The 26,430-nt window shown below is 46.4% G+C and overlaps 11 non-coding genes and 1 pseudogene across 11 annotated transcripts; all 12 read left to right on the top strand.

Moving 5' to 3' along the window:
- Nucleotides 1-836: 836 nt before the first annotated feature.
- On the top strand, nt 837-1,027 carry LOC130299059 (U2 spliceosomal RNA). The gene has a single exon (XR_008850257.1). It is a non-coding gene; the product is annotated as a U2 spliceosomal RNA (small nuclear RNA).
- A 2,082-nt stretch (nt 1,028-3,109) lies between these two features.
- On the top strand, nt 3,110-3,300 carry LOC130299058 (U2 spliceosomal RNA). Its single transcript, XR_008850256.1, has one exon. It is a non-coding gene; the product is annotated as a U2 spliceosomal RNA (small nuclear RNA).
- A 2,092-nt stretch (nt 3,301-5,392) lies between these two features.
- LOC130299057 (U2 spliceosomal RNA) lies at nt 5,393-5,583 on the top strand. Its single transcript, XR_008850255.1, has one exon. It is a non-coding gene; the product is annotated as a U2 spliceosomal RNA (small nuclear RNA).
- A 2,088-nt stretch (nt 5,584-7,671) lies between these two features.
- On the top strand, nt 7,672-7,862 carry LOC130299056 (U2 spliceosomal RNA). The gene has a single exon (XR_008850254.1). It is a non-coding gene; the product is annotated as a U2 spliceosomal RNA (small nuclear RNA).
- A 2,084-nt stretch (nt 7,863-9,946) lies between these two features.
- Nucleotides 9,947-10,106, top strand: LOC130299092 (U2 spliceosomal RNA; annotated as a pseudogene).
- Nucleotides 10,107-10,800: 694 nt separating this feature from the next.
- Nucleotides 10,801-10,986, top strand: LOC130299086 (U2 spliceosomal RNA). Its single transcript, XR_008850282.1, has one exon. It is a non-coding gene; the product is annotated as a U2 spliceosomal RNA (small nuclear RNA).
- Nucleotides 10,987-13,085: 2,099 nt separating this feature from the next.
- LOC130299055 (U2 spliceosomal RNA) lies at nt 13,086-13,276 on the top strand. Its single transcript, XR_008850253.1, has one exon. It is a non-coding gene; the product is annotated as a U2 spliceosomal RNA (small nuclear RNA).
- Nucleotides 13,277-15,367: 2,091 nt separating this feature from the next.
- On the top strand, nt 15,368-15,558 carry LOC130299094 (U2 spliceosomal RNA). The gene has a single exon (XR_008850288.1). It is a non-coding gene; the product is annotated as a U2 spliceosomal RNA (small nuclear RNA).
- Nucleotides 15,559-17,646: 2,088 nt separating this feature from the next.
- On the top strand, nt 17,647-17,837 carry LOC130299088 (U2 spliceosomal RNA). Its single transcript, XR_008850284.1, has one exon. It is a non-coding gene; the product is annotated as a U2 spliceosomal RNA (small nuclear RNA).
- Nucleotides 17,838-19,931: 2,094 nt separating this feature from the next.
- LOC130299076 (U2 spliceosomal RNA) lies at nt 19,932-20,122 on the top strand. The gene has a single exon (XR_008850274.1). It is a non-coding gene; the product is annotated as a U2 spliceosomal RNA (small nuclear RNA).
- A 2,094-nt stretch (nt 20,123-22,216) lies between these two features.
- LOC130299065 (U2 spliceosomal RNA) lies at nt 22,217-22,407 on the top strand. The gene has a single exon (XR_008850263.1). It is a non-coding gene; the product is annotated as a U2 spliceosomal RNA (small nuclear RNA).
- A 2,093-nt stretch (nt 22,408-24,500) lies between these two features.
- Nucleotides 24,501-24,691, top strand: LOC130299054 (U2 spliceosomal RNA). Its single transcript, XR_008850252.1, has one exon. It is a non-coding gene; the product is annotated as a U2 spliceosomal RNA (small nuclear RNA).
- The last annotated feature ends 1,739 nt before the right edge of the window (nt 24,692-26,430 follow it).

The raw sequence follows: 26,430 nt of genomic DNA, 5'->3' as shown, positions 1-26,430 counted from the left end.
TTGAGATATTGCAGCCGCTGCTGTGTCCAGGCCCAGGAGCCTTAGCACTGTGCTGTGATGTCACTCAATACCACTGACATCACTAGGTGTAAACAACATCTCTCCTTTGCTGTGTATGTGACTATGGAGCTGTTTGGTGATGTCGTCTATTATGGCCTTCATAGAAGCAACAGGAGATTGTTGCATCCATCTAGAACCCTCAGAACTACAGTGCTATGATGTCACTCACTTCCACAGGCCTTGCAGAGTGTAAACAACAACAACCCAGCTTTGTTGTGTATGTAACCATAGGGATTTGTGATGTCACCTAGAACCTTCACAGCAGCGACAGCTTTATGAGGAGCATCAGCACTGCTCTGCCTGAGCAGAACCATCACCGCCATAGGTTGTCAAATAACCCGGATTTAACCCACACAGGTAAGTCCAATGGGGTGCAGGCATGTCCTCTATGCTTACAGCTTCCCGTGGGTGTTGGTTTGATACCGTTTGGGGACAGCCAAGGAGGCATCTGCAGGCAACAAAGGTAGGTGTGTGCTTGTGTGTGTGTTTCCTATGCAGATCCTAAGCCCAGTGTCACATGCAAGTAGGAGGAGTAAGAAGGGTTCCTGGCAAATCCGGGTTATGGATTGCATTTAAAAAGGCCCCGTGGGAGTGCAATGGGCCCCTGTCTTGCTGCTTAGCAATAATGGTATGGGTTTAGGTTCTGCTGTGTGTACTGGTGGTTGACTGCCCCCCAGCCCAGAGTGTGCATGGAAAATTGTCTGGCAGCCTCCCTGACAGCAAGCAGTGATAGTGCCCATGAAGGGGACCTTGTTGGGCCCGCCCCTTTCACGGTTATCGCTTCTCGGCCTTTTGGCTAAGATCAAGTGTAGTATCTGTTCTTATCAGTTTAATATCTGATACGTCCCCTATCTGGGGACCATATATTAAATGGATTTTTGAGAACGGGGGCCGATTTCGAAGCTTGCTTCCGTCGCCCTATGCATTGACCCGATATGGCAGTATCTTCGGGTACAGTGCACCACCCCCTTACAGGGTTAAAAAGAAAGATTCCTACTTTCATTGCTACCTGCTTGCTGGCTAGCCAGCTAGCCAGCCCTGTGGGCCTTGCTGCTGCTGCAGCCAAAAAACAAAAGGTGGTGCTGCTGCTGCTGCTTCTGCTGCTTCTGCTTGTGTCTGGCCGCTGTTGGAGCGTCCAGGCACAGGACTTCTGCTGCTGCTGACTAAATGGCCTCCTTAATTGGATCATTTGAGTAGCCAGCACACCTGTGCAGGTAGGGCATGACATGATAGGCAGCTGCCTTGATAGCGGGTGGGTGCTGAATGTTCCTAATTGACAAAATAAGATTAATGCTTATGAAGAAATATAAAATCTCATCCCTTCCCCAATATCGCGCCACACCCCTACCCCTTAATTCCCTGGTTGAACTTGATGGACATATGTCTTTTTTCGACCGTACTAACTATGTAACTATGTAACATAACATGGGGGGGGGGGTCTCCTGGCTGTTCACACAGGTGTGTCATTGCTGTACATTGACCATGCATTGCTTCTGTGGTATTGCAAAGGCAAAGACAAATGCTTCCAGCCATCCATTGCACTAATGGATTGGTCATCAGCTGGCTGTCTATGTCCCGCATCAATATAGACCAAAGTACAGAGGGTTAGGCTATGCTATTGTGCACCTACCTGATGCATCAGAAGGTGCGAGGCCCTTGCTAAATTCTGTGCACAGACTTTGAGATCTATACTTTAGACTGTATCTAAACCTGCTCCAACATGGACTAACATTCTGGCCTACTTTCAGCCGATGCGACTTGTCTGTCGCTGAACAGTCGCTTTTTATGTATTCAGCACCTATGTATAATGTTGTAAAAATGCTCTAGAAGCTAAAGTCGCAGAAATGTCACACATATTCGGCCTGCAACTTTCTGTGCGACAAATTCAGACAGGAAAAATCAGTATAAATCCTTAGAAAATTATCCCCCAGTGTCTCCATCTGCTGGCGGTATTGAATAAGCATTGCTGCACTGATGGGGTATGCATTAGACGAAAAAAAAGAAGAAAAAGAAGAATAATACGCCCAGAAAAGAGGCGAAAAGGAGAAAAACGTAAAAAAACGTGAAAAAAAAGTAAGAGGAAGAGAAGGGAAAAAAAGGTGGAAATGGGTTTAAAAGTGATTTCGGCGGAGAAATATATATATATATATATATATATATATATATATATATATATACGCGCACACACACACATATATATAAACGTATTCTCCGTTGAGATATTGCAGCCGCTGCTGTGTCCAGGCCCAGGAGCCTTAGCACTGTGCTGTGATGTCACTCAATACCACTGACATCACTAGGTGTAAACAACATCTCTCCTTTGCTGTGTATGTGACTATGGAGCTGTTTGGTGATGTCGTCTATTATGGCCTTCATAGAAGCAACAGGAGATTGTTGCATCCATCTAGAACCCTCAGAACTACAGTGCTATGATGTCACTCACTTCCACAGGCCTTGCAGAGTGTAAACAACAACAACCCAGCTTTGTTGTGTATGTAACCATAGGGATTTGTGATGTCACCTAGAACCTTCACAGCAGCGACAGCTTTATGAGGAGCATCAGCACTGCTCTGCCTGAGCAGAACCATCACCCCATAGGTTGTCAAATAACCCGGATTTAACCCACACAGGTAAGTCCAATGGGGTGCAGGCATGTCCTCTATGCTTACAGCTTCCCGTGGGTGTTGGTTTGATACCGTTTGGGGACAGCCAAGGAGGCATCTGCAGGCAACAAAGGTAGGTGTGTGCTTGTGTGTGTGTTTCCTATGCAGATCCTAAGCCCAGTGTCACATGCAAGTAGGAGGAGTAAGAAGGGTTCCTGGCAAATCCGGGTTATGGATTGCATTTAAAAAGGCCCCGTGGGAGTGCAATGGGCCCCTGTCTTGCTGCTTAGCAATAATGGTATGGGTTTAGGTTCTGCTGTGTGTACTGGTGGTTGACTGCCCCCCAGCCCAGAGTGTGCATGGAAAATTGTCTGGCAGCCTCCCTGACAGCAAGCAGTGATAGTGCCCATGAAGGGGACCTTGTTGGGCCCGCCCCTTTCACGGTTATCGCTTCTCGGCCTTTTGGCTAAGATCAAGTGTAGTATCTGTTCTTATCAGTTTAATATCTGATACGTCCCCTATCTGGGGACCATATATTAAATGGATTTTTGAGAACGGGGGCCGATTTCGAAGCTTGCTTCCGTCGCCCTATGCATTGACCCGATATGGCAGTATCTTCGGGTACAGTGCACCACCCCCTTACAGGGTTAAAAAGAAAGATTCCTACTTTCATTGCTACCTGCTTGCTGGCTAGCCAGCTAGCCAGCCCTGTGGGCCTTGCTGCTGCTGCAGCCAAAAAACAAAAGGTGGTGCTGCTGCTGCTGCTTCTGCTGCTTCTGCTTGTGTCTGGCCGCTGTTGGAGCGTCCAGGCACAGGACTTCTGCTGCTGCTGACTAAATGGCCTCCTTAATTGGATCATTTGAGTAGCCAGCACACCTGTGCAGGTAGGGCATGACATGATAGGCAGCTGCCTTGATAGCGGGTGGGTGCTGAATGTTCCTAATTGACAAAATAAGATTAATGCTTATGAAGAAATATAAAATCTCATCCCTTCCCCAATATCGCGCCACACCCCTACCCCTTAATTCCCTGGTTGAACTTGATGGACATATGTCTTTTTTCGACCGTACTAACTATGTAACTATGTAACATAACATGGGGGGGGGGGGGGGGTCTCCTGGCTGTTCACACAGGTGTGTCATTGCTGTACATTGACCATGCATTGCTTCTGTGGTATTGCAAAGGCAAAGACAAATGCTTCCAGCCATCCATTGCACTAATGGATTGGTCATCAGCTGGCTGTCTATGTCCCGCATCAATATAGACCAAAGTACAGAGGGTTAGGCTATGCTATTGTGCACCTACCTGATGCATCAGAAGGTGCGAGGCCCTTGCTAAATTCTGTGCACAGACTTTGAGATCTATACTTTAGACTGTATCTAAACCTGCTCCAACATGGACTGACATTCTGGCCTACTTTCAGCCGATGCGACTTGTCTGTCGCTGAACAGTCGCTTTTTATGTATTCAGCACCTATGTATAATGTTGTAAAAATGCTCTAGAAGCTAAAGTCGCAGAAATGTCACACATATTCGGCCTGCAACTTTCTGTGCGACAAATTCAGACAGGAAAAATCAGTATAAATCCTTAGAAAATTATCCCCCAGTGTCTCCATCTGCTGGCGGTATTGAATAAGCATTGCTGCACTGATGGGGTATGCATTAGACGAAAAAAAAGAAGAAAAAGAAGAATAATACGCCCAGAAAAGAGGCGAAAAGGAGAAAAACGTAAAAAAACGTGAAAAAAAAGTAAGAGGAAGAGAAGGGAAAAAAAGGTGGAAATGGGTTTAAAAGTGATTTCGGCGGAGAAATATATATATATATATATATATATATATATATATATATATATATATACGCGCACACACACACATATATATAAACGTATTCTCCGTTGAGATATTGCAGCCGCTGCTGTGTCCAGGCCCAGGAGCCTTAGCACTGTGCTGTGATGTCACTCAATACCACTGACATCACTAGGTGTAAACAACATCTCTCCTTTGCTGTGTATGTGACTATGGAGCTGTTTGGTGATGTCGTCTATTATGGCCTTCATAGAAGCAACAGGAGATTGTTGCATCCATCTAGAACCCTCAGAACTACAGTGCTATGATGTCACTCACTTCCACAGGCCTTGCAGAGTGTAAACAACAACAACCCAGCTTTGTTGTGTATGTAACCATAGGGATTTGTGATGTCACCTAGAACCTTCACAGCAGCGACAGCTTTATGAGGAGCATCAGCACTGCTCTGCCTGAGCAGAACCATCACCGCCATAGGTTGTCAAATAACCCGGATTTAACCCACACAGGTAAGTCCAATGGGGTGCAGGCATGTCCTCTATGCTTACAGCTTCCCGTGGGTGTTGGTTTGATACCGTTTGGGGACAGCCAAGGAGGCATCTGCAGGCAACAAAGGTAGGTGTGTGCTTGTGTGTGTGTTTCCTATGCAGATCCTAAGCCCAGTGTCACATGCAAGTAGGAGGAGTAAGAAGGGTTCCTGGCAAATCCGGGTTATGGATTGCATTTAAAAAGGCCCCGTGGGAGTGCAATGGGCCCCTGTCTTGCTGCTTAGCAATAATGGTATGGGTTTAGGTTCTGCTGTGTGTACTGGTGGTTGACTGCCCCCCAGCCCAGAGTGTGCATGGAAAATTGTCTGGCAGCCTCCCTGACAGCAAGCAGTGATAGTGCCCATGAAGGGGACCTTGTTGGGCCCGCCCCTTTCACGGTTATCGCTTCTCGGCCTTTTGGCTAAGATCAAGTGTAGTATCTGTTCTTATCAGTTTAATATCTGATACGTCCCCTATCTGGGGACCATATATTAAATGGATTTTTGAGAACGGGGGCCGATTTCGAAGCTTGCTTCCGTCGCCCTATGCATTGACCCGATATGGCAGTATCTTCGGGTACAGTGCACCACCCCCTTACAGGGTTAAAAAGAAAGATTCCTACTTTCATTGCTACCTGCTTGCTGGCTAGCCAGCTAGCCAGCCCTGTGGGCCTTGCTGCTGCTGCAGCCAAAAAACAAAAGGTGGTGCTGCTGCTGCTGCTTCTGCTGCTTCTGCTTGTGTCTGGCCGCTGTTGGAGCGTCCAGGCACAGGACTTCTGCTGCTGCTGACTAAATGGCCTCCTTAATTGGATCATTTGAGTAGCCAGCACACCTGTGCAGGTAGGGCATGACATGATAGGCAGCTGCCTTGATAGCGGGTGGGTGCTGAATGTTCCTAATTGACAAAATAAGATTAATGCTTATGAAGAAATATAAAATCTCATCCCTTCCCCAATATCGCGCCACACCCCTACCCCTTAATTCCCTGGTTGAACTTGATGGACATATGTCTTTTTTCGACCGTACTAACTATGTAACTATGTAACATAACATGGGGGGGGGGGGGGGGGGTCTCCTGGCTGTTCACACAGGTGTGTCATTGCTGTACATTGACCATGCATTGCTTCTGTGGTATTGCAAAGGCAAAGACAAATGCTTCCAGCCATCCATTGCACTAATGGATTGGTCATCAGCTGGCTGTCTATGTCCCGCATCAATATAGACCAAAGTACAGAGGGTTAGGCTATGCTATTGTGCACCTACCTGATGCATCAGAAGGTGCGAGGCCCTTGCTAAATTCTGTGCACAGACTTTGAGATCTATACTTTAGACTGTATCTAAACCTGCTCCAACATGGACTGACATTCTGGCCTACTTTCAGCCGATGCGACTTGTCTGTCGCTGAACAGTCGCTTTTTATGTATTCAGCACCTATGTATAATGTTGTAAAAATGCTCTAGAAGCTAAAGTCGCAGAAATGTCACACATATTCGGCCTGCAACTTTCTGTGCGACAAATTCAGACAGGAAAAATCAGTATAAATCCTTAGAAAATTATCCCCCAGTGTCTCCATCTGCTGGCGGTATTGAATAAGCATTGCTGCACTGATGGGGTATGCATTAGACGAAAAAAAAGAAGAAAAAGAAGAATAATACGCCCAGAAAAGAGGCGAAAAGGAGAAAAACGTAAAAAAACGTGAAAAAAAAGTAAGAGGAAGAGAAGGGAAAAAAAGGTGGAAATGGGTTTAAAAGTGATTTCGGCGGAGAAATATATATATATATATATATATATATATATATATATATACACGCGCACACACACACATATATATAAACGTATTCTCCGTTGAGATATTGCAGCCGCTGCTGTGTCCAGGCCCAGGAGCCTTAGCACTGTGCTGTGATGTCACTCAATACCACTGACATCACTAGGTGTAAACAACATCTCTCCTTTGCTGTGTATGTGACTATGGAGCTGTTTGGTGATGTCGTCTATTATGGCCTTCATAGAAGCAACAGGAGATTGTTGCATCCATCTAGAACCCTCAGAACTACAGTGCTATGATGTCACTCACTTCCACAGGCCTTGCAGAGTGTAAACAACAACAACCCAGCTTTGTTGTGTATGTAACCATAGGGATTTGTGATGTCACCTAGAACCTTCACAGCAGCGACAGCTTTATGAGGAGCATCAGCACTGCTCTGCCTGAGCAGAACCATCACCGCCATAGGTTGTCAAATAACCCGGATTTAACCCACACAGGTAAGTCCAATGGGGTGCAGGCATGTCCTCTATGCTTACAGCTTCCCGTGGGTGTTGGTTTGATACCGTTTGGGGACAGCCAAGGAGGCATCTGCAGGCAACAAAGGTAGGTGTGTGCTTGTGTGTGTGTTTCCTATGCAGATCCTAAGCCCAGTGTCACATGCAAGTAGGAGGAGTAAGAAGGGTTCCTGGCAAATCCGGGTTATGGATTGCATTTAAAAAGGCCCCGTGGGAGTGCAATGGGCCCCTGTCTTGCTGCTTAGCAATAATGGTATGGGTTTAGGTTCTGCTGTGTGTACTGGTGGTTGACTGCCCCCCAGCCCAGAGTGTGCATGGAAAATTGTCTGGCAGCCTCCCTGACAGCAAGCAGTGATAGTGCCCATGAAGGGGACCTTGTTGGGCCCGCCCCTTTCACGGTTATCGCTTCTCGGCCTTTTGGCTAAGATCAAGTGTAGTATCTGTTCTTATCAGTTTAATATCTGATACGTCCCCTATCTGGGGACCATATATTAAATGGATTTTTGAGAACGGGGGCCGATTTCGAAGCTTGCTTCCGTCGCCCTATGCATTGACCCGATATGGCAGTATCTTCGGGTACAGTGCACCACCCCCTTACAGGGTTAAAAAGAAAGATTCCTACTTTCATTGCTACCTGCTTGCTGGCTAGCCAGCTAGCCAGCCCTGTGGGCCTTGCTGCTGCTGCAGCCAAAAAACAAAAGGTGGTGCTGCTGCTGCTGCTTCTGCTGCTTCTGCTTGTGTCTGGCCGCTGTTGGAGCGTCCAGGCACAGGACTTCTGCTGCTGCTGACTAAATGGCCTCCTTAATTGGATCATTTGAGTAGCCAGCACACCTGTGCAGGTAGGGCATGACATGATAGGCAGCTGCCTTGATAGCGGGTGGGTGCTGAATGTTCCTAATTGACAAAATAAGATTAATGCTTATGAAGAAATATAAAATCTCATCCCTTCCCCAATATCGCGCCACACCCCTACCCCTTAATTCCCTGGTTGAACTTGATGGACATATGTCTTTTTTCGACCGTACTAACTATGTAACTATGTAACATAACATGGGGGGGGGGGGTCTCCTGGCTGTTCACACAGGTGTGTCATTGCTGTACATTGACCATGCATTGCTTCTGTGGTATTGCAAAGGCAAAGACAAATGCTTCCAGCCATCCATTGCACTAATGGATTGGTCATCAGCTGGCTGTCTATGTCCCGCATCAATATAGACCAAAGTACAGAGGGTTAGGCTATGCTATTGTGCACCTACCTGATGCATCAGAAGGTGCGAGGCCCTTGCTAAATTCTGTGCACAGACTTTGAGATCTATACTTTAGACTGTATCTAAACCTGCTCCAACATGGACTAACATTCTGGCCTACTTTCAGCCGATGCGACTTGTCTGTCGCTGAACAGTCGCTTTTTATGTATTCAGCACCTATGTATAATGTTGTAAAAATGCTCTAGAAGCTAAAGTCGCAGAAATGTCACACATATTCGGCCTGCAACTTTCTGTGCGACAAATTCAGACAGGAAAAATCAGTATAAATCCTTAGAAAATTATCCCCCAGTGTCTCCATCTGCTGGCGGTATTGAATAAGCATTGCTGCACTGATGGGGTATGCATTAGACGAAAAAAAAGAAGAAAAAGAAGAATAATACGCCCAGAAAAGAGGCGAAAAGGAGAAAAACGTAAAAAAACGTGAAAAAAAAGTAAGAGGAAGAGAAGGGAAAAAAAGGTGGAAATGGGTTTAAAAGTGATTTCGGCGGAGAAATATATATATATATATATATATATATATATATATATATATATACGCGCACACACACACATATATATAAACGTATTCTCCGTTGAGATATTGCAGCCGCTGCTGTGTCCAGGCCCAGGAGCCTTAGCACTGTGCTGTGATGTCACTCAATACCACTGACATCACTAGGTGTAAACAACATCTCTCCTTTGCTGTGTATGTGACTATGGAGCTGTTTGGTGATGTCGTCTATTATGGCCTTCATAGAAGCAACAGGAGATTGTTGCATCCATCTAGAACCCTCAGAACTACAGTGCTATGATGTCACTCACTTCCACAGGCCTTGCAGAGTGTAAACAACAACAACCCAGCTTTGTTGTGTATGTAACCATAGGGATTTGTGATGTCACCTAGAACCTTCACAGCAGCGACAGCTTTATGAGGAGCATCAGCACTGCTCTGCCTGAGCAGAACCATCACCGCCATAGGTTGTCAAATAACCCGGATTTAACCCACACAGGTAAGTCCAATGGGGTGCAGGCATGTCCTCTATGCTTACAGCTTCCCGTGGGTGTTGGTTTGATACCGTTTGGGGACAGCCAAGGAGGCATCTGCAGGCAACAAAGGTAGGTGTGTGCTTGTGTGTGTGTTTCCTATGCAGATCCTAAGCCCAGTGTCACATGCAAGTAGGAGGAGTAAGAAGGGTTCCTGGCAAATCCGGGTTATGGATTGCATTTAAAAAGGCCCCGTGGGAGTGCAATGGGCCCCTGTCTTGCTGCTTAGCAATAATGGTATGGGTTTAGGTTCTGCTGTGTGTACTGGTGGTTGACTGCCCCCCAGCCCAGAGTGTGCATGGAAAATTGTCTGGCAGCCTCCCTGACAGCAAGCAGTGATAGTGCCCATGAAGGGGACCTTGTTGGGCCCGCCCCTTTCACGGTTATCGCTTCTCGGCCTTTTGGCTAAGATCAAGTGTAGTATCTGTTCTTATCAGTTTTCATGCTGGTGGGGATGGGTGCTGCATGGAGGATGCAGGTGTACCAGGGCTTTCCGGGGCTGGTTCTGAGGAATCAGCTCGACGGCTGCCCCGATGTGACCTGTTCCCTTCGGGTCTCGCCATGAGGCTGAGAGGGTCTAGAGCCGAGGTACTTTTGTGCCTCGGGGAGTGGTGACCCCGAGGTGCCGAAACTCACTGGGAGAATAGACTCACTGAGTTGAAGCACGGGCACCATAATCTCTTCACCTTGTGGCACTCACCTCTTGATTCCCGGCCTTCTGGCTAGGATCAGAGAAATTTTTATAGATCCGGCCGGATGTCCGGGCAGTATATCTGCACACATTCACTTATTTATTTATTTTTTGTCTCACTGTGTCACTTTTTGCGTGTTGTGTGTTCACAGGATTTGTCAGGATGCGGTAGCCCTTCTGGGTGTCCCTCCTGGCGGTCTAGGGGAGGTGTGTGTGGCCATTAGGTTCCGCACCTCCCTGCAAACACCCCGGGTACTCCTGCTTTGGCAGGGTACCTACCGTAATCGGCTCTGCGGGCAGATACCTTGGCTAACGCCAAGGGGGATGCCGGGAGCATTTGTGGTCCCCTAGTAGCTTCGGCGAAAAGGGACATCGAACCTGGAACCTCGCAGGTACCTTTTGGTCCGGAGGCGAAGGGTAAGGTTTGTTGGGGGGCCTCTCTCCTATCGGAGAAGGGCTTGCGATAGACCGCATCCTTTGTGCACGTTTTTTTTAGTGTAACACGTTTGCACTTTTTCTTGCACTTTGGGTGAATCGAAAGCACGTTCCTCGGCTTTAGATAAAAAAAAAAAAAAAAAAAATCTGTTCTTATCAGTTTAATATCTGATACGTCCCCTATCTGGGGACCATATATTAAATGGATTTTTGAGAACGGGGGCCGATTTCGAAGCTTGCTTCCGTCGCCCTATGCATTGACCCGATATGGCAGTATCTTCGGGTACAGTGCACCACCCCCTTACAGGGTTAAAAAGAAAGATTCCTACTTTCATTGCTACCTGCTTGCTGGCTAGCCAGCTAGCCAGCCCTGTGGGCCTTGCTGCTGCTGCAGCCAAAAAACAAAAGGTGGTGCTGCTGCTGCTGCTTCTGCTGCTTCTGCTTGTGTCTGGCCGCTGTTGGAGCGTCCAGGCACAGGACTTCTGCTGCTGCTGACTAAATGGCCTCCTTAATTGGATCATTTGAGTAGCCAGCACACCTGTGCAGGTAGGGCATGACATGATAGGCAGCTGCCTTGATAGCGGGTGGGTGCTGAATGTTCCTAATTGACAAAATAAGATTAATGCTTATGAAGAAATATAAAATCTCATTCCTTCCCCAATATCGCGCCACACCCCTACCCCTTAATTCCCTGGTTGAACTTGATGGACATATGTCTTTTTTCGACCGTACTAACTATGTAACTATGTAACATAACATGGGGGGGGGGGGGGGGGGGGGGGTCTCCTGGCTGTTCACACAGGTGTGTCATTGCTGTACATTGACCATGCATTGCTTCTGTGGTATTGCAAAGGCAAAGACAAATGCTTCCAGCCATCCATTGCACTAATGGATTGGTCATCAGCTGGCTGTCTATGTCCCGCATCAATATAGACCAAAGTACAGAGGGTTAGGCTATGCTATTGTGCACCTACCTGATGCATCAGAAGGTGCGAGGCCCTTGCTAAATTCTGTGCACAGACTTTGAGATCTATACTTTAGACTGTATCTAAACCTGCTCCAACATGGACTGACATTCTGGCCTACTTTCAGCCGATGCGACTTGTCTGTCGCTGAACAGTCGCTTTTTATGTATTCAGCACCTATGTATAATGTTGTAAAAATGCTCTAGAAGCTAAAGTCGCAGAAATGTCACACATATTCGGCCTGCAACTTTCTGTGCGACAAATTCAGACAGGAAAAATCAGTATAAATCCTTAGAAAATTATCCCCCAGTGTCTCCATCTGCTGGCGGTATTGAATAAGCATTGCTGCACTGATGGGGTATGCATTAGACGAAAAAAAAGAAGAAAAAGAAGAATAATACGCCCAGAAAAGAGGCGAAAAGGAGAAAAACGTAAAAAAACGTGAAAAAAAAGTAAGAGGAAGAGAAGGGAAAAAAAGGTGGAAATGGGTTTAAAAGTGATTTCGGCGGAGAAATATATATATATATATATATATATATATATATATATATATATATATACGCGCACACACACACATATATATAAACGTATTCTCCGTTGAGATATTGCAGCCGCTGCTGTGTCCAGGCCCAGGAGCCTTAGCACTGTGCTGTGATGTCACTCAATACCACTGACATCACTAGGTGTAAACAACATCTCTCCTTTGCTGTGTATGTGACTATGGAGCTGTTTGGTGATGTCGTCTATTATGGCCTTCATAGAAGCAACAGGAGATTGTTGCATCCATCTAGAACCCTCAGAACTACAGTGCTATGATGTCACTCACTTCCACAGGCCTTGCAGAGTGTAAACAACAACAACCCAGCTTTGTTGTGTATGTAACCATAGGGATTTGTGATGTCACCTAGAACCTTCACAGCAGCGACAGCTTTATGAGGAGCATCAGCACTGCTCTGCCTGAGCAGAACCATCACCGCCATAGGTTGTCAAATAACCCGGATTTAACCCACACAGGTAAGTCCAATGGGGTGCAGGCATGTCCTCTATGCTTACAGCTTCCCGTGGGTGTTGGTTTGATACCGTTTGGGGACAGCCAAGGAGGCATCTGCAGGCAACAAAGGTAGGTGTGTGCTTGTGTGTGTGTTTCCTATGCAGATCCTAAGCCCAGTGTCACATGCAAGTAGGAGGAGTAAGAAGGGTTCCTGGCAAATCCGGGTTATGGATTGCATTTAAAAAGGCCCCGTGGGAGTGCAATGGGCCCCTGTCTTGCTGCTTAGCAATAATGGTATGGGTTTAGGTTCTGCTGTGTGTACTGGTGGTTGACTGCCCCCCAGCCCAGAGTGTGCATGGAAAATTGTCTGGCAGCCTCCCTGACAGCAAGCAGTGATAGTGCCCATGAAGGGGACCTTGTTGGGCCCGCCCCTTTCACGGTTATCGCTTCTCGGCCTTTTGGCTAAGATCAAGTGTAGTATCTGTTCTTATCAGTTTAATATCTGATACGTCCCCTATCTGGGGACCATATATTAAATGGATTTTTGAGAACGGGGGCCGATTTCGAAGCTTGCTTCCGTCGCCCTATGCATTGACCCGATATGGCAGTATCTTCGGGTACAGTGCACCACCCCCTTACAGGGTTAAAAAGAAAGATTCCTACTTTCATTGCTACCTGCTTGCTGGCTAGCCAGCTAGCCAGCCCTGTGGGCCTTGCTGCTGCTGCAGCCAAAAAACAAAAGGTGGTGCTGCTGCTGCTGCTTCTGCTGCTTCTGCTTGTGTCTGGCCGCTGTTGGAGCGTCCAGGCACAGGACTTCTGCTGCTGCTGACTAAATGGCCTCCTTAATTGGATCATTTGAGTAGCCAGCACACCTGTGCAGGTAGGGCATGACATGATAGGCAGCTGCCTTGATAGCGGGTGGGTGCTGAATGTTCCTAATTGACAAAATAAGATTAATGCTTATGAAGAAATATAAAATCTCATCCCTTCCCCAATATCGCGCCACACCCCTACCCCTTAATTCCCTGGTTGAACTTGATGGACATATGTCTTTTTTCGACCGTACTAACTATGTAACTATGTAACATAACATGGGGGGGGGGGGGGGGTCTCCTGGCTGTTCACACAGGTGTGTCATTGCTGTACATTGACCATGCATTGCTTCTGTGGTATTGCAAAGGCAAAGACAAATGCTTCCAGCCATCCATTGCACTAATGGATTGGTCATCAGCTGGCTGTCTATGTCCCGCATCAATATAGACCAAAGTACAGAGGGTTAGGCTATGCTATTGTGCACCTACCTGATGCATCAGAAGGTGCGAGGCCCTTGCTAAATTCTGTGCACAGACTTTGAGATCTATACTTTAGACTGTATCTAAACCTGCTCCAACATGGACTGACATTCTGGCCTACTTTCAGCCGATGCGACTTGTCTGTCGCTGAACAGTCGCTTTTTATGTATTCAGCACCTATGTATAATGTTGTAAAAATGCTCTAGAAGCTAAAGTCGCAGAAATGTCACACATATTCGGCCTGCAACTTTCTGTGCGACAAATTCAGACAGGAAAAATCAGTATAAATCCTTAGAAAATTATCCCCCAGTGTCTCCATCTGCTGGCGGTATTGAATAAGCATTGCTGCACTGATGGGGTATGCATTAGACGAAAAAAAAGAAGAAAAAGAAGAATAATACGCCCAGAAAAGAGGCGAAAAGGAGAAAAACGTAAAAAAACGTGAAAAAAAAGTAAGAGGAAGAGAAGGGAAAAAAAGGTGGAAATGGGTTTAAAAGTGATTTCGGCGGAGAATATATATATATATATATATATATATATATATATATATATATATATACGCGCACACACACACATATATATAAACGTATTCTCCGTTGAGATATTGCAGCCGCTGCTGTGTCCAGGCCCAGGAGCCTTAGCACTGTGCTGTGATGTCACTCAATACCACTGACATCACTAGGTGTAAACAACATCTCTCCTTTGCTGTGTATGTGACTATGGAGCTGTTTGGTGATGTCGTCTATTATGGCCTTCATAGAAGCAACAGGAGATTGTTGCATCCATCTAGAACCCTCAGAACTACAGTGCTATGATGTCACTCACTTCCACAGGCCTTGCAGAGTGTAAACAACAACAACCCAGCTTTGTTGTGTATGTAACCATAGGGATTTGTGATGTCACCTAGAACCTTCACAGCAGCGACAGCTTTATGAGGAGCATCAGCACTGCTCTGCCTGAGCAGAACCATCACCGCCATAGGTTGTCAAATAACCCGGATTTAACCCACACAGGTAAGTCCAATGGGGTGCAGGCATGTCCTCTATGCTTACAGCTTCCCGTGGGTGTTGGTTTGATACCGTTTGGGGACAGCCAAGGAGGCATCTGCAGGCAACAAAGGTAGGTGTGTGCTTGTGTGTGTGTTTCCTATGCAGATCCTAAGCCCAGTGTCACATGCAAGTAGGAGGAGTAAGAAGGGTTCCTGGCAAATCCGGGTTATGGATTGCATTTAAAAAGGCCCCGTGGGAGTGCAATGGGCCCCTGTCTTGCTGCTTAGCAATAATGGTATGGGTTTAGGTTCTGCTGTGTGTACTGGTGGTTGACTGCCCCCCAGCCCAGAGTGTGCATGGAAAATTGTCTGGCAGCCTCCCTGACAGCAAGCAGTGATAGTGCCCATGAAGGGGACCTTGTTGGGCCCGCCCCTTTCACGGTTATCGCTTCTCGGCCTTTTGGCTAAGATCAAGTGTAGTATCTGTTCTTATCAGTTTAATATCTGATACGTCCCCTATCTGGGGACCATATATTAAATGGATTTTTGAGAACGGGGGCCGATTTCGAAGCTTGCTTCCGTCGCCCTATGCATTGACCCGATATGGCAGTATCTTCGGGTACAGTGCACCACCCCCTTACAGGGTTAAAAAGAAAGATTCCTACTTTCATTGCTACCTGCTTGCTGGCTAGCCAGCTAGCCAGCCCTGTGGGCCTTGCTGCTGCTGCAGCCAAAAAACAAAAGGTGGTGCTGCTGCTGCTGCTTCTGCTGCTTCTGCTTGTGTCTGGCCGCTGTTGGAGCGTCCAGGCACAGGACTTCTGCTGCTGCTGACTAAATGGCCTCCTTAATTGGATCATTTGAGTAGCCAGCACACCTGTGCAGGTAGGGCATGACATGATAGGCAGCTGCCTTGATAGCGGGTGGGTGCTGAATGTTCCTAATTGACAAAATAAGATTAATGCTTATGAAGAAATATAAAATCTCATCCCTTCCCCAATATCGCGCCACACCCCTACCCCTTAATTCCCTGGTTGAACTTGATGGACATATGTCTTTTTTCGACCGTACTAACTATGTAACTATGTAACATAACATGGGGGGGGGGGGGGGGGGTCTCCTGGCTGTTCACACAGGTGTGTCATTGCTGTACATTGACCATGCATTGCTTCTGTGGTATTGCAAAGGCAAAGACAAATGCTTCCAGCCATCCATTGCACTAATGGATTGGTCATCAGCTGGCTGTCTATGTCCCGCATCAATATAGACCAAAGTACAGAGGGTTAGGCTATGCTATTGTGCACCTACCTGATGCATCAGAAGGTGCGAGGCCCTTGCTAAATTCTGTGCACAGACTTTGAGATCTATACTTTAGACTGTATCTAAACCTGCTCCAACATGGACTGACATTCTGGCCTACTTTCAGCCGATGCGACTTGTCTGTCGCTGAACAGTCGCTTTTTATGTATTCAGCACCTATGTATAATGTTGTAAAAATGCTCTAGAAGCTAAAGTCGCAGAAATGTCACACATATTCGGCCTGCAACTTTCTGTGCGACAAATTCAGACAGGAAAAATCAGTATAAATCCTTAGAAAATTATCCCCCAGTGTCTCCATCTGCTGGCGGTATTGAATAAGCATTGCTGCACTGATGGGGTATGCATTAGACGAAAAAAAAGAAGAAAAAGAAGAATAATACGCCCAGAAAAGAGGCGAAAAGGAGAAAAACGTAAAAAAACGTGAAAAAAAAGTAAGAGGAAGAGAAGGGAAAAAAAGGTGGAAATGGGTTTAAAAGTGATTTCGGCGGAGAAATATATATATATATATATATATATATATATATATATATATACGCGCACACACACACATATATATAAACGTATTCTCCGTTGAGATATTGCAGCCGCTGCTGTGTCCAGGCCCAGGAGCCTTAGCACTGTGCTGTGATGTCACTCAATACCACTGACATCACTAGGTGTAAACAACATCTCTCCTTTGCTGTGTATGTGACTATGGAGCTGTTTGGTGATGTCGTCTATTACGGCCTTCATAGAAGCAACAGGAGATTGTTGCATCCATCTAGAACCCTCAGAACTACAGTGCTATGATGTCACTCACTTCCACAGGCCTTGCAGAGTGTAAACAACAACAACCCAGCTTTGTTGTGTATGTAACCATAGGGATTTGTGATGTCACCTAGAACCTTCACAGCAGCGACAGCTTTATGAGGAGCATCAGCACTGCTCTGCCTGAGCAGAACCATCACCGCCATAGGTTGTCAAATAACCCGGATTTAACCCACACAGGTAAGTCCAATGGGATGCAGGCATGTCCTCTATGCTTACAGCTTCCCGTGGGTGTTGGTTTGATACCGTTTGGGGACAGCCAAGGAGGCATCTGCAGGCAACAAAGGTAGGTGTGTGCTTGTGTGTGTGTTTCCTATGCAGATCCTAAGCCCAGTGTCACATGCAAGTAGGAGGAGTAAGAAGGGTTCCTGGCAAATCCGGGTTATGGATTGCATTTAAAAAGGCCCCGTGGGAGTGCAATGGGCCCCTGTCTTGCTGCTTAGCAATAATGGTATGGGTTTAGGTTCTGCTGTGTGTACTGGTGGTTGACTGCCCCCCAGCCCAGAGTGTGCATGGAAAATTGTCTGGCAGCCTCCCTGACAGCAAGCAGTGATAGTGCCCATGAAGGGGACCTTGTTGGGCCCGCCCCTTTCACGGTTATCGCTTCTCGGCCTTTTGGCTAAGATCAAGTGTAGTATCTGTTCTTATCAGTTTAATATCTGATACGTCCCCTATCTGGGGACCATATATTAAATGGATTTTTGAGAACGGGGGCCGATTTCGAAGCTTGCTTCCGTCGCCCTATGCATTGACCCGATATGGCAGTATCTTCGGGTACAGTGCACCACCCCCTTACAGGGTTAAAAAGAAAGATTCCTACTTTCATTGCTACCTGCTTGCTGGCTAGCCAGCTAGCCAGCCCTGTGGGCCTTGCTGCTGCTGCAGCCAAAAAACAAAAGGTGGTGCTGCTGCTGCTGCTTCTGCTGCTTCTGCTTGTGTCTGGCCGCTGTTGGAGCGTCCAGGCACAGGACTTCTGCTGCTGCTGACTAAATGGCCTCCTTAATTGGATCATTTGAGTAGCCAGCACACCTGTGCAGGTAGGGCATGACATGATAGGCAGCTGCCTTGATAGCGGGTGGGTGCTGAATGTTCCTAATTGACAAAATAAGATTAATGCTTATGAAGAAATATAAAATCTCATCCCTTCCCCAATATCGCGCCACACCCCTACCCCTTAATTCCCTGGTTGAACTTGATGGACATATGTCTTTTTTCGACCGTACTAACTATGTAACTATGTAACATAACATGGGGGGGGGGGGGGGGGGTCTCCTGGCTGTTCACACAGGTGTGTCATTGCTGTACATTGACCATGCATTGCTTCTGTGGTATTGCAAAGGCAAAGACAAATGCTTCCAGCCATCCATTGCACTAATGGATTGGTCATCAGCTGGCTGTCTATGTCCCGCATCAATATAGACCAAAGTACAGAGGGTTAGGCTATGCTATTGTGCACCTACCTGATGCATCAGAAGGTGCGAGGCCCTTGCTAAATTCTGTGCACAGACTTTGAGATCTATACTTTAGACTGTATCTAAACCTGCTCCAACATGGACTGACATTCTGGCCTACTTTCAGCCGATGCGACTTGTCTGTCGCTGAACAGTCGCTTTTTATGTATTCAGCACCTATGTATAATGTTGTAAAAATGCTCTAGAAGCTAAAGTCGCAGAAATGTCACACATATTCGGCCTGCAACTTTCTGTGCGACAAATTCAGACAGGAAAAATCAGTATAAATCCTTAGAAAATTATCCCCCAGTGTCTCCATCTGCTGGCGGTATTGAATAAGCATTGCTGCACTGATGGGGTATGCATTAGACGAAAAAAAAGAAGAAAAAGAAGAATAATACGCCCAGAAAAGAGGCGAAAAGGAGAAAAACGTAAAAAAACGTGAAAAAAAAGTAAGAGGAAGAGAAGGGAAAAAAAGGTGGAAATGGGTTTAAAAGTGATTTCGGCGGAGAAATATATATATATATATATATATATATATATATATATATATATATATACGCGCACACACACACATATATATAAACGTATTCTCCGTTGAGATATTGCAGCCGCTGCTGTGTCCAGGCCCAGGAGCCTTAGCACTGTGCTGTGATGTCACTCAATACTACTGACATCACTAGGTGTAAACAACATCTCTCCTTTGCTGTGTATGTGACTATGGAGCTGTTTGGTGATGTCGTCTATTATGGCCTTCATAGAAGCAACAGGAGATTGTTGCATCCATCTAGAACCCTCAGAACTACAGTGCTATGATGTCACTCACTTCCACAGGCCTTGCAGAGTGTAAACAACAACAACCCAGCTTTGTTGTGTATGTAACCATAGGGATTTGTGATGTCACCTAGAACCTTCACAGCAGCGACAGCTTTATGAGGAGCATCAGCACTGCTCTGCCTGAGCAGAACCATCACCGCCATAGGTTGTCAAATAACCCGGATTTAACCCACACAGGTAAGTCCAATGGGGTGCAGGCATGTCCTCTATGCTTACAGCTTCCCGTGGGTGTTGGTTTGATACCGTTTGGGGACAGCCAAGGAGGCATCTGCAGGCAACAAAGGTAGGTGTGTGCTTGTGTGTGTGTTTCCTATGCAGATCCTAAGCCCAGTGTCACATGCAAGTAGGAGGAGTAAGAAGGGTTCCTGGCAAATCCGGGTTATGGATTGCATTTAAAAAGGCCCCGTGGGAGTGCAATGGGCCCCTGTCTTGCTGCTTAGCAATAATGGTATGGGTTTAGGTTCTGCTGTGTGTACTGGTGGTTGACTGCCCCCCAGCCCAGAGTGTGCATGGAAAATTGTCTGGCAGCCTCCCTGACAGCAAGCAGTGATAGTGCCCATGAAGGGGACCTTGTTGGGCCCGCCCCTTTCACGGTTATCGCTTCTCGGCCTTTTGGCTAAGATCAAGTGTAGTATCTGTTCTTATCAGTTTAATATCTGATACGTCCCCTATCTGGGGACCATATATTAAATGGATTTTTGAGAACGGGGGCCGATTTCGAAGCTTGCTTCCGTCGCCCTATGCATTGACCCGATATGGCAGTATCTTCGGGTACAGTGCACCACCCCCTTACAGGGTTAAAAAGAAAGATTCCTACTTTCATTGCTACCTGCTTGCTGGCTAGCCAGCTAGCCAGCCCTGTGGGCCTTGCTGCTGCTGCAGCCAAAAAACAAAAGGTGGTGCTGCTGCTGCTGCTTCTGCTGCTTCTGCTTGTGTCTGGCCGCTGTTGGAGCGTCCAGGCACAGGACTTCTGCTGCTGCTGACTAAATGGCCTCCTTAATTGGATCATTTGAGTAGCCAGCACACCTGTGCAGGTAGGGCATGACATGATAGGCAGCTGCCTTGATAGCGGGTGGGTGCTGAATGTTCCTAATTGACAAAATAAGATTAATGCTTATGAAGAAATATAAAATCTCATCCCTTCCCCAATATCGCGCCACACCCCTACCCCTTAATTCCCTGGTTGAACTTGATGGACATATGTCTTTTTTCGACCGTACTAACTATGTAACTATGTAACATAACATGGGGGGGGGGGGGGGGTCTCCTGGCTGTTCACACAGGTTCGTCATTGCTGTACATTGACCATGCATTGCTTCTGTGGTATTGCAAAGGCAAAGACAAATGCTTCCAGCCATCCATTGCACTAATGGATTGGTCATCAGCTGGCTGTCTATGTCCCGCATCAATATAGACCAAAGTACAGAGGGTTAGGCTATGCTATTGTGCACCTACCTGATGCATCAGAAGGTGCGAGGCCCTTGCTAAATTCTGTGCACAGACTTTGAGATCTATACTTTAGACTGTATCTAAACCTGCTCCAACATGGACTGACATTCTGGCCTACTTTCAGCCGATGCGACTTGTCTGTCGCTGAACAGTCGCTTTTTATGTATTCAGCACCTATGTATAATGTTGTAAAAATGCTCTAGAAGCTAAAGTCGCAGAAATGTCACACATATTCGGCCTGCAACTTTCTGTGCGACAAATTCAGACAGGAAAAATCAGTATAAATCCTTAGAAAATTATCCCCCAGTGTCTCCATCTGCTGGCGGTATTGAATAAGCATTGCTGCACTGATGGGGTATGCATTAGACGAAAAAAAAGAAGAAAAAGAAGAAGAATACGCCCAGAAAAGAGGCGAAAAGGAGAAAAACGTAAAAAAACGTGAAAAAAAAGTAAGAGGAAGAGAAGGGAAAAAAAGGTGGAAATGGGTTTAAAAGTGATTTCGGCGGAGAAATATATATATATATATATATATATATATATATATATATATATATATATACGCGCACACACACACATATATATAAACGTATTCTCCGTTGAGATATTGCAGCCGCTGCTGTGTCCAGGCCCAGGAGCCTTAGCACTGTGCTGTGATGTCACTCAATACCACTGACATCACTAGGTGTAAACAACATCTCTCCTTTGCTGTGTATGTGACTATGGAGCTGTTTGGTGATGTCGTCTATTATGGCCTTCATAGAAGCAACAGGAGATTGTTGCATCCATCTAGAACCCTCAGAACTACAGTGCTATGATGTCACTCACTTCCACAGGCCTTGCAGAGTGTAAACAACAACAACCCAGCTTTGTTGTGTATGTAACCATAGGGATTTGTGATGTCACCTAGAACCTTCACAGCAGCGACAGCTTTATGAGGAGCATCAGCACTGCTCTGCCTGAGCAGAACCATCACCGCCATAGGTTGTCAAATAACCCGGATTTAACCCACACAGGTAAGTCCAATGGGGTGCAGGCATGTCCTCTATGCTTACAGCTTCCCGTGGGTGTTGGTTTGATACCGTTTGGGGACAGCCAAGGAGGCATCTGCAGGCAACAAAGGTAGGTGTGTGCTTGTGTGTGTGTTTCCTATGCAGATCCTAAGCCCAGTGTCACATGCAAGTAGGAGGAGTAAGAAGGGTTCCTGGCAAATCCGGGTTATGGATTGCATTTAAAAAGGCCCCGTGGGAGTGCAATGGGCCCCTGTCTTGCTGCTTAGCAATAATGGTATGGGTTTAGGTTCTGCTGTGTGTACTGGTGGTTGACTGCCCCCCAGCCCAGAGTGTGCATGGAAAATTGTCTGGCAGCCTCCCTGACAGCAAGCAGTGATAGTGCCCATGAAGGGGACCTTGTTGGGCCCGCCCCTTTCACGGTTATCGCTTCTCGGCCTTTTGGCTAAGATCAAGTGTAGTATCTGTTCTTATCAGTTTAATATCTGATACGTCCCCTATCTGGGGACCATATATTAAATGGATTTTTGAGAACGGGGGCCGATTTCGAAGCTTGCTTCCGTCGCCCTATGCATTGACCCGATATGGCAGTATCTTCGGGTACAGTGCACCACCCCCTTACAGGGTTAAAAAGAAAGATTCCTACTTTCATTGCTACCTGCTTGCTGGCTAGCCAGCTAGCCAGCCCTGTGGGCCTTGCTGCTGCTGCAGCCAAAAAACAAAAGGTGGTGCTGCTGCTGCTGCTTCTGCTGCTTCTGCTTGTGTCTGGCCGCTGTTGGAGCGTCCAGGCACAGGACTTCTGCTGCTGCTGACTAAATGGCCTCCTTAATTGGATCATTTGAGTAGCCAGCACACCTGTGCAGGTAGGGCATGACATGATAGGCAGCTGCCTTGATAGCGGGTGGGTGCTGAATGTTCCTAATTGACAAAATAAGATTAATGCTTATGAAGAAATATAAAATCTCATCCCTTCCCCAATATCGCGCCACACCCCTACCCCTTAATTCCCTGGTTGAACTTGATGGACATATGTCTTTTTTCGACCGTACTAACTATGTAACTATGTAACATAACATGGGGGGGGGGGGGGGGGTCTCCTGGCTGTTCACACAGGTGTGTCATTGCTGTACATTGACCATGCATTGCTTCTGTGGTATTGCAAAGGCAAAGACAAATGCTTCCAGCCATCCATTGCACTAATGGATTGGTCATCAGCTGGCTGTCTATGTCCCGCATCAATATAGACCAAAGTACAGAGGGTTAGGCTATGCTATTGTGCACCTACCTGATGCATCAGAAGGTGCGAGGCCCTTGCTAAATTCTGTGCACAGACTTTGAGATCTATACTTTAGACTGTATCTAAACCTGCTCCAACATGGACTGACATTCTGGCCTACTTTCAGCCGATGCGACTTGTCTGTCGCTGAACAGTCGCTTTTTATGTATTCAGCACCTATGTATAATGTTGTAAAAATGCTCTAGAAGCTAAAGTCGCAGAAATGTCACACATATTCGGCCTGCAACTTTCTGTGCGACAAATTCAGACAGGAAAAATCAGTATAAATCCTTAGAAAATTATCCCCCAGTGTCTCCATCTGCTGGCGGTATTGAATAAGCATTGCTGCACTGATGGGGTATGCATTAGACGAAAAAAAAGAAGAAAAAGAAGAATAATACGCCCAGAAAAGAGGCGAAAAGGAGAAAAACGTAAAAAAACGTGAAAAAAAAGTAAGAGGAAGAGAAGGGAAAAAAAGGTGGAAATGGGTTTAAAAGTGATTTCGGCGGAGAAATATATATATATATATATATATATATATATATATATATATATATATACGCGCACACACACACATATATATAAACGTATTCTCCGTTGAGATATTGCAGCCGCTGCTGTGTCCAGGCCCAGGAGCCTTAGCACTGTGCTGTGATGTCACTCAATACCACTGACATCACTAGGTGTAAACAACATCTCTCCTTTGCTGTGTATGTGACTATGGAGCTGTTTGGTGATGTCGTCTATTATGGCCTTCATAGAAGCAACAGGAGATTGTTGCATCCATCTAGAACCCTCAGAACTACAGTGCTATGATGTCACTCACTTCCACAGGCCTTGCAGAGTGTAAACAACAACAACCCAGCTTTGTTGTGTATGTAACCATAGGGATTTGTGATGTCACCTAGAACCTTCACAGCAGCGACAGCTTTATGAGGAGCATCAGCACTGCTCTGCCTGAGCAGAACCATCACCGCCATAGGTTGTCAAATAACCCGGATTTAACCCACACAGGTAAGTCCAATGGGGTGCAGGCATGTCCTCTATGCTTACAGCTTCCCGTGGGTGTTGGTTTGATACCGTTTGGGGACAGCCAAGGAGGCATCTGCAGGCAACAAAGGTAGGTGTGTGCTTGTGTGTGTGTTTCCTATGCAGATCCTAAGCCCAGTGTCACATGCAAGTAGGAGGAGTAAGAAGGGTTCCTGGCAAATCCGGGTTATGGATTGCATTTAAAAAGGCCCCGTGGGAGTGCAATGGGCCCCTGTCTTGCTGCTTAGCAATAATGGTATGGGTTTAGGTTCTGCTGTGTGTACTGGTGGTTGACTGCCCCCCAGCCCAGAGTGTGCATGGAAAATTGTCTGGCAGCCTCCCTGACAGCAAGCAGTGATAGTGCCCATGAAGGGGACCTTGTTGGGCCCGCCCCTTTCACGGTTATCGCTTCTCGGCCTTTTGGCTAAGATCAAGTGTAGTATCTGTTCTTATCAGTTTAATATCTGATACGTCCCCTATCTGGGGACCATATATTAAATGGATTTTTGAGAACGGGGGCCGATTTCGAAGCTTGCTTCCGTCGCCCTATGCATTGACCCGATATGGCAGTATCTTCGGGTACAGTGCACCACCCCCTTACAGGGTTAAAAAGAAAGATTCCTACTTTCATTGCTACCTGCTTGCTGGCTAGCCAGCTAGCCAGCCCTGTGGGCCTTGCTGCTGCTGCAGCCAAAAAACAAAAGGTGGTGCTGCTGCTGCTGCTTCTGCTGCTTCTGCTTGTGTCTGGCCGCTGTTGGAGCGTCCAGGCACAGGACTTCTGCTGCTGCTGACTAAATGGCCTCCTTAATTGGATCATTTGAGTAGCCAGCACACCTGTGCAGGTAGGGCATGACATGATAGGCAGCTGCCTTGATAGCGGGTGGGTGCTGAATGTTCCTAATTGACAAAATAAGATTAATGCTTATGAAGAAATATAAAATCTCATCCCTTCCCCAATATCGCGCCACACCCCTACCCCTTAATTCCCTGGTTGAACTTGATGGACATATGTCTTTTTTCGACCGTACTAACTATGTAACTATGTAACATAACATGGGGGGGGGGGGGGGGTCTCCTGGCTGTTCACACAGGTGTGTCATTGCTGTACATTGACCATGCATTGCTTCTGTGGTATTGCAAAGGCAAAGACAAATGCTTCCAGCCATCCATTGCACTAATGGATTGGTCATCAGCTGGCTGTCTATGTCCCGCATCAATATAGACCAAAGTACAGAGGGTTAGGCTATGCTATTGTGCACCTACCTGATGCATCAGAAGGTGCGAGGCCCTTGCTAAATTCTGTGCACAGACTTTGAGATCTATACTTTAGACTGTATCTAAACCTGCTCCAACATGGACTGACATTCTGGCCTACTTTCAGCCGATGCGACTTGTCTGTCGCTGAACAGTCGCTTTTTATGTATTCAGCACCTATGTATAATGTTGTAAAAATGCTCTAGAAGCTAAAGTCGCAGAAATGTCACACATATTCGGCCTGCAACTTTCTGTGCGACAAATTCAGACAGGAAAAATCAGTATAAATCCTTAGAAAATTATCCCCCAGTGTCTCCATCTGCTGGCGGTATTGAATAAGCATTGCTGCACTGATGGGGTATGCATTAGACGAAAAAAAAGAAGAAAAAGAAGAATAATACGCCCAGAAAAGAGGCGAAAAGGAGAAAAACGTAAAAAAACGTGAAAAAAAAGTAAGAGGAAGAGAAGGGAAAAAAAGGTGGAAATGGGTTTAAAAGTGATTTCGGCGGAGAAATATATATATATATATATATATATATATATATATATATATATATACGCGCACACACACACATATATATAAACGTATTCTCCGTTGAGATATTGCAGCCGCTGCTGTGTCCAGGCCCAGGAGCCTTAGCACTGTGCTGTGATGTCACTCAATACCACTGACATCACTAGGTGTAAACAACATCTCTCCTTTGCTGTGTATGTGACTATGGAGCTGTTTGGTGATGTCGTCTATTATGGCCTTCATAGAAGCAACAGGAGATTGTTGCATCCATCTAGAACCCTCAGAACTACAGTGCTATGATGTCACTCACTTCCACAGGCCTTGCAGAGTGTAAACAACAACAACCCAGCTTTGTTGTGTATGTAACCATAGGGATTTGTGATGTCACCTAGAACCTTCACAGCAGCGACAGCTTTATGAGGAGCATCAGCACTGCTCTGCCTGAGCAGAACCATCACCGCCATAGGTTGTCAAATAACCCGGATTTAACCCACACAGGTAAGTCCAATGGGGTGCAGGCATGTCCTCTATGCTTACAGCTTCCCGTGGGTGTTGGTTTGATACCG

Source organism: Hyla sarda, unplaced genomic scaffold (assembly GCF_029499605.1).
Source record: "Hyla sarda isolate aHylSar1 unplaced genomic scaffold, aHylSar1.hap1 scaffold_1034, whole genome shotgun sequence".
NCBI lineage: Eukaryota > Metazoa > Chordata > Amphibia > Anura > Hylidae > Hyla > Hyla sarda.
Note: the sequence above shows the minus strand (reverse complement) of the source record. Positions and strands in the feature narration are given on the sequence as shown.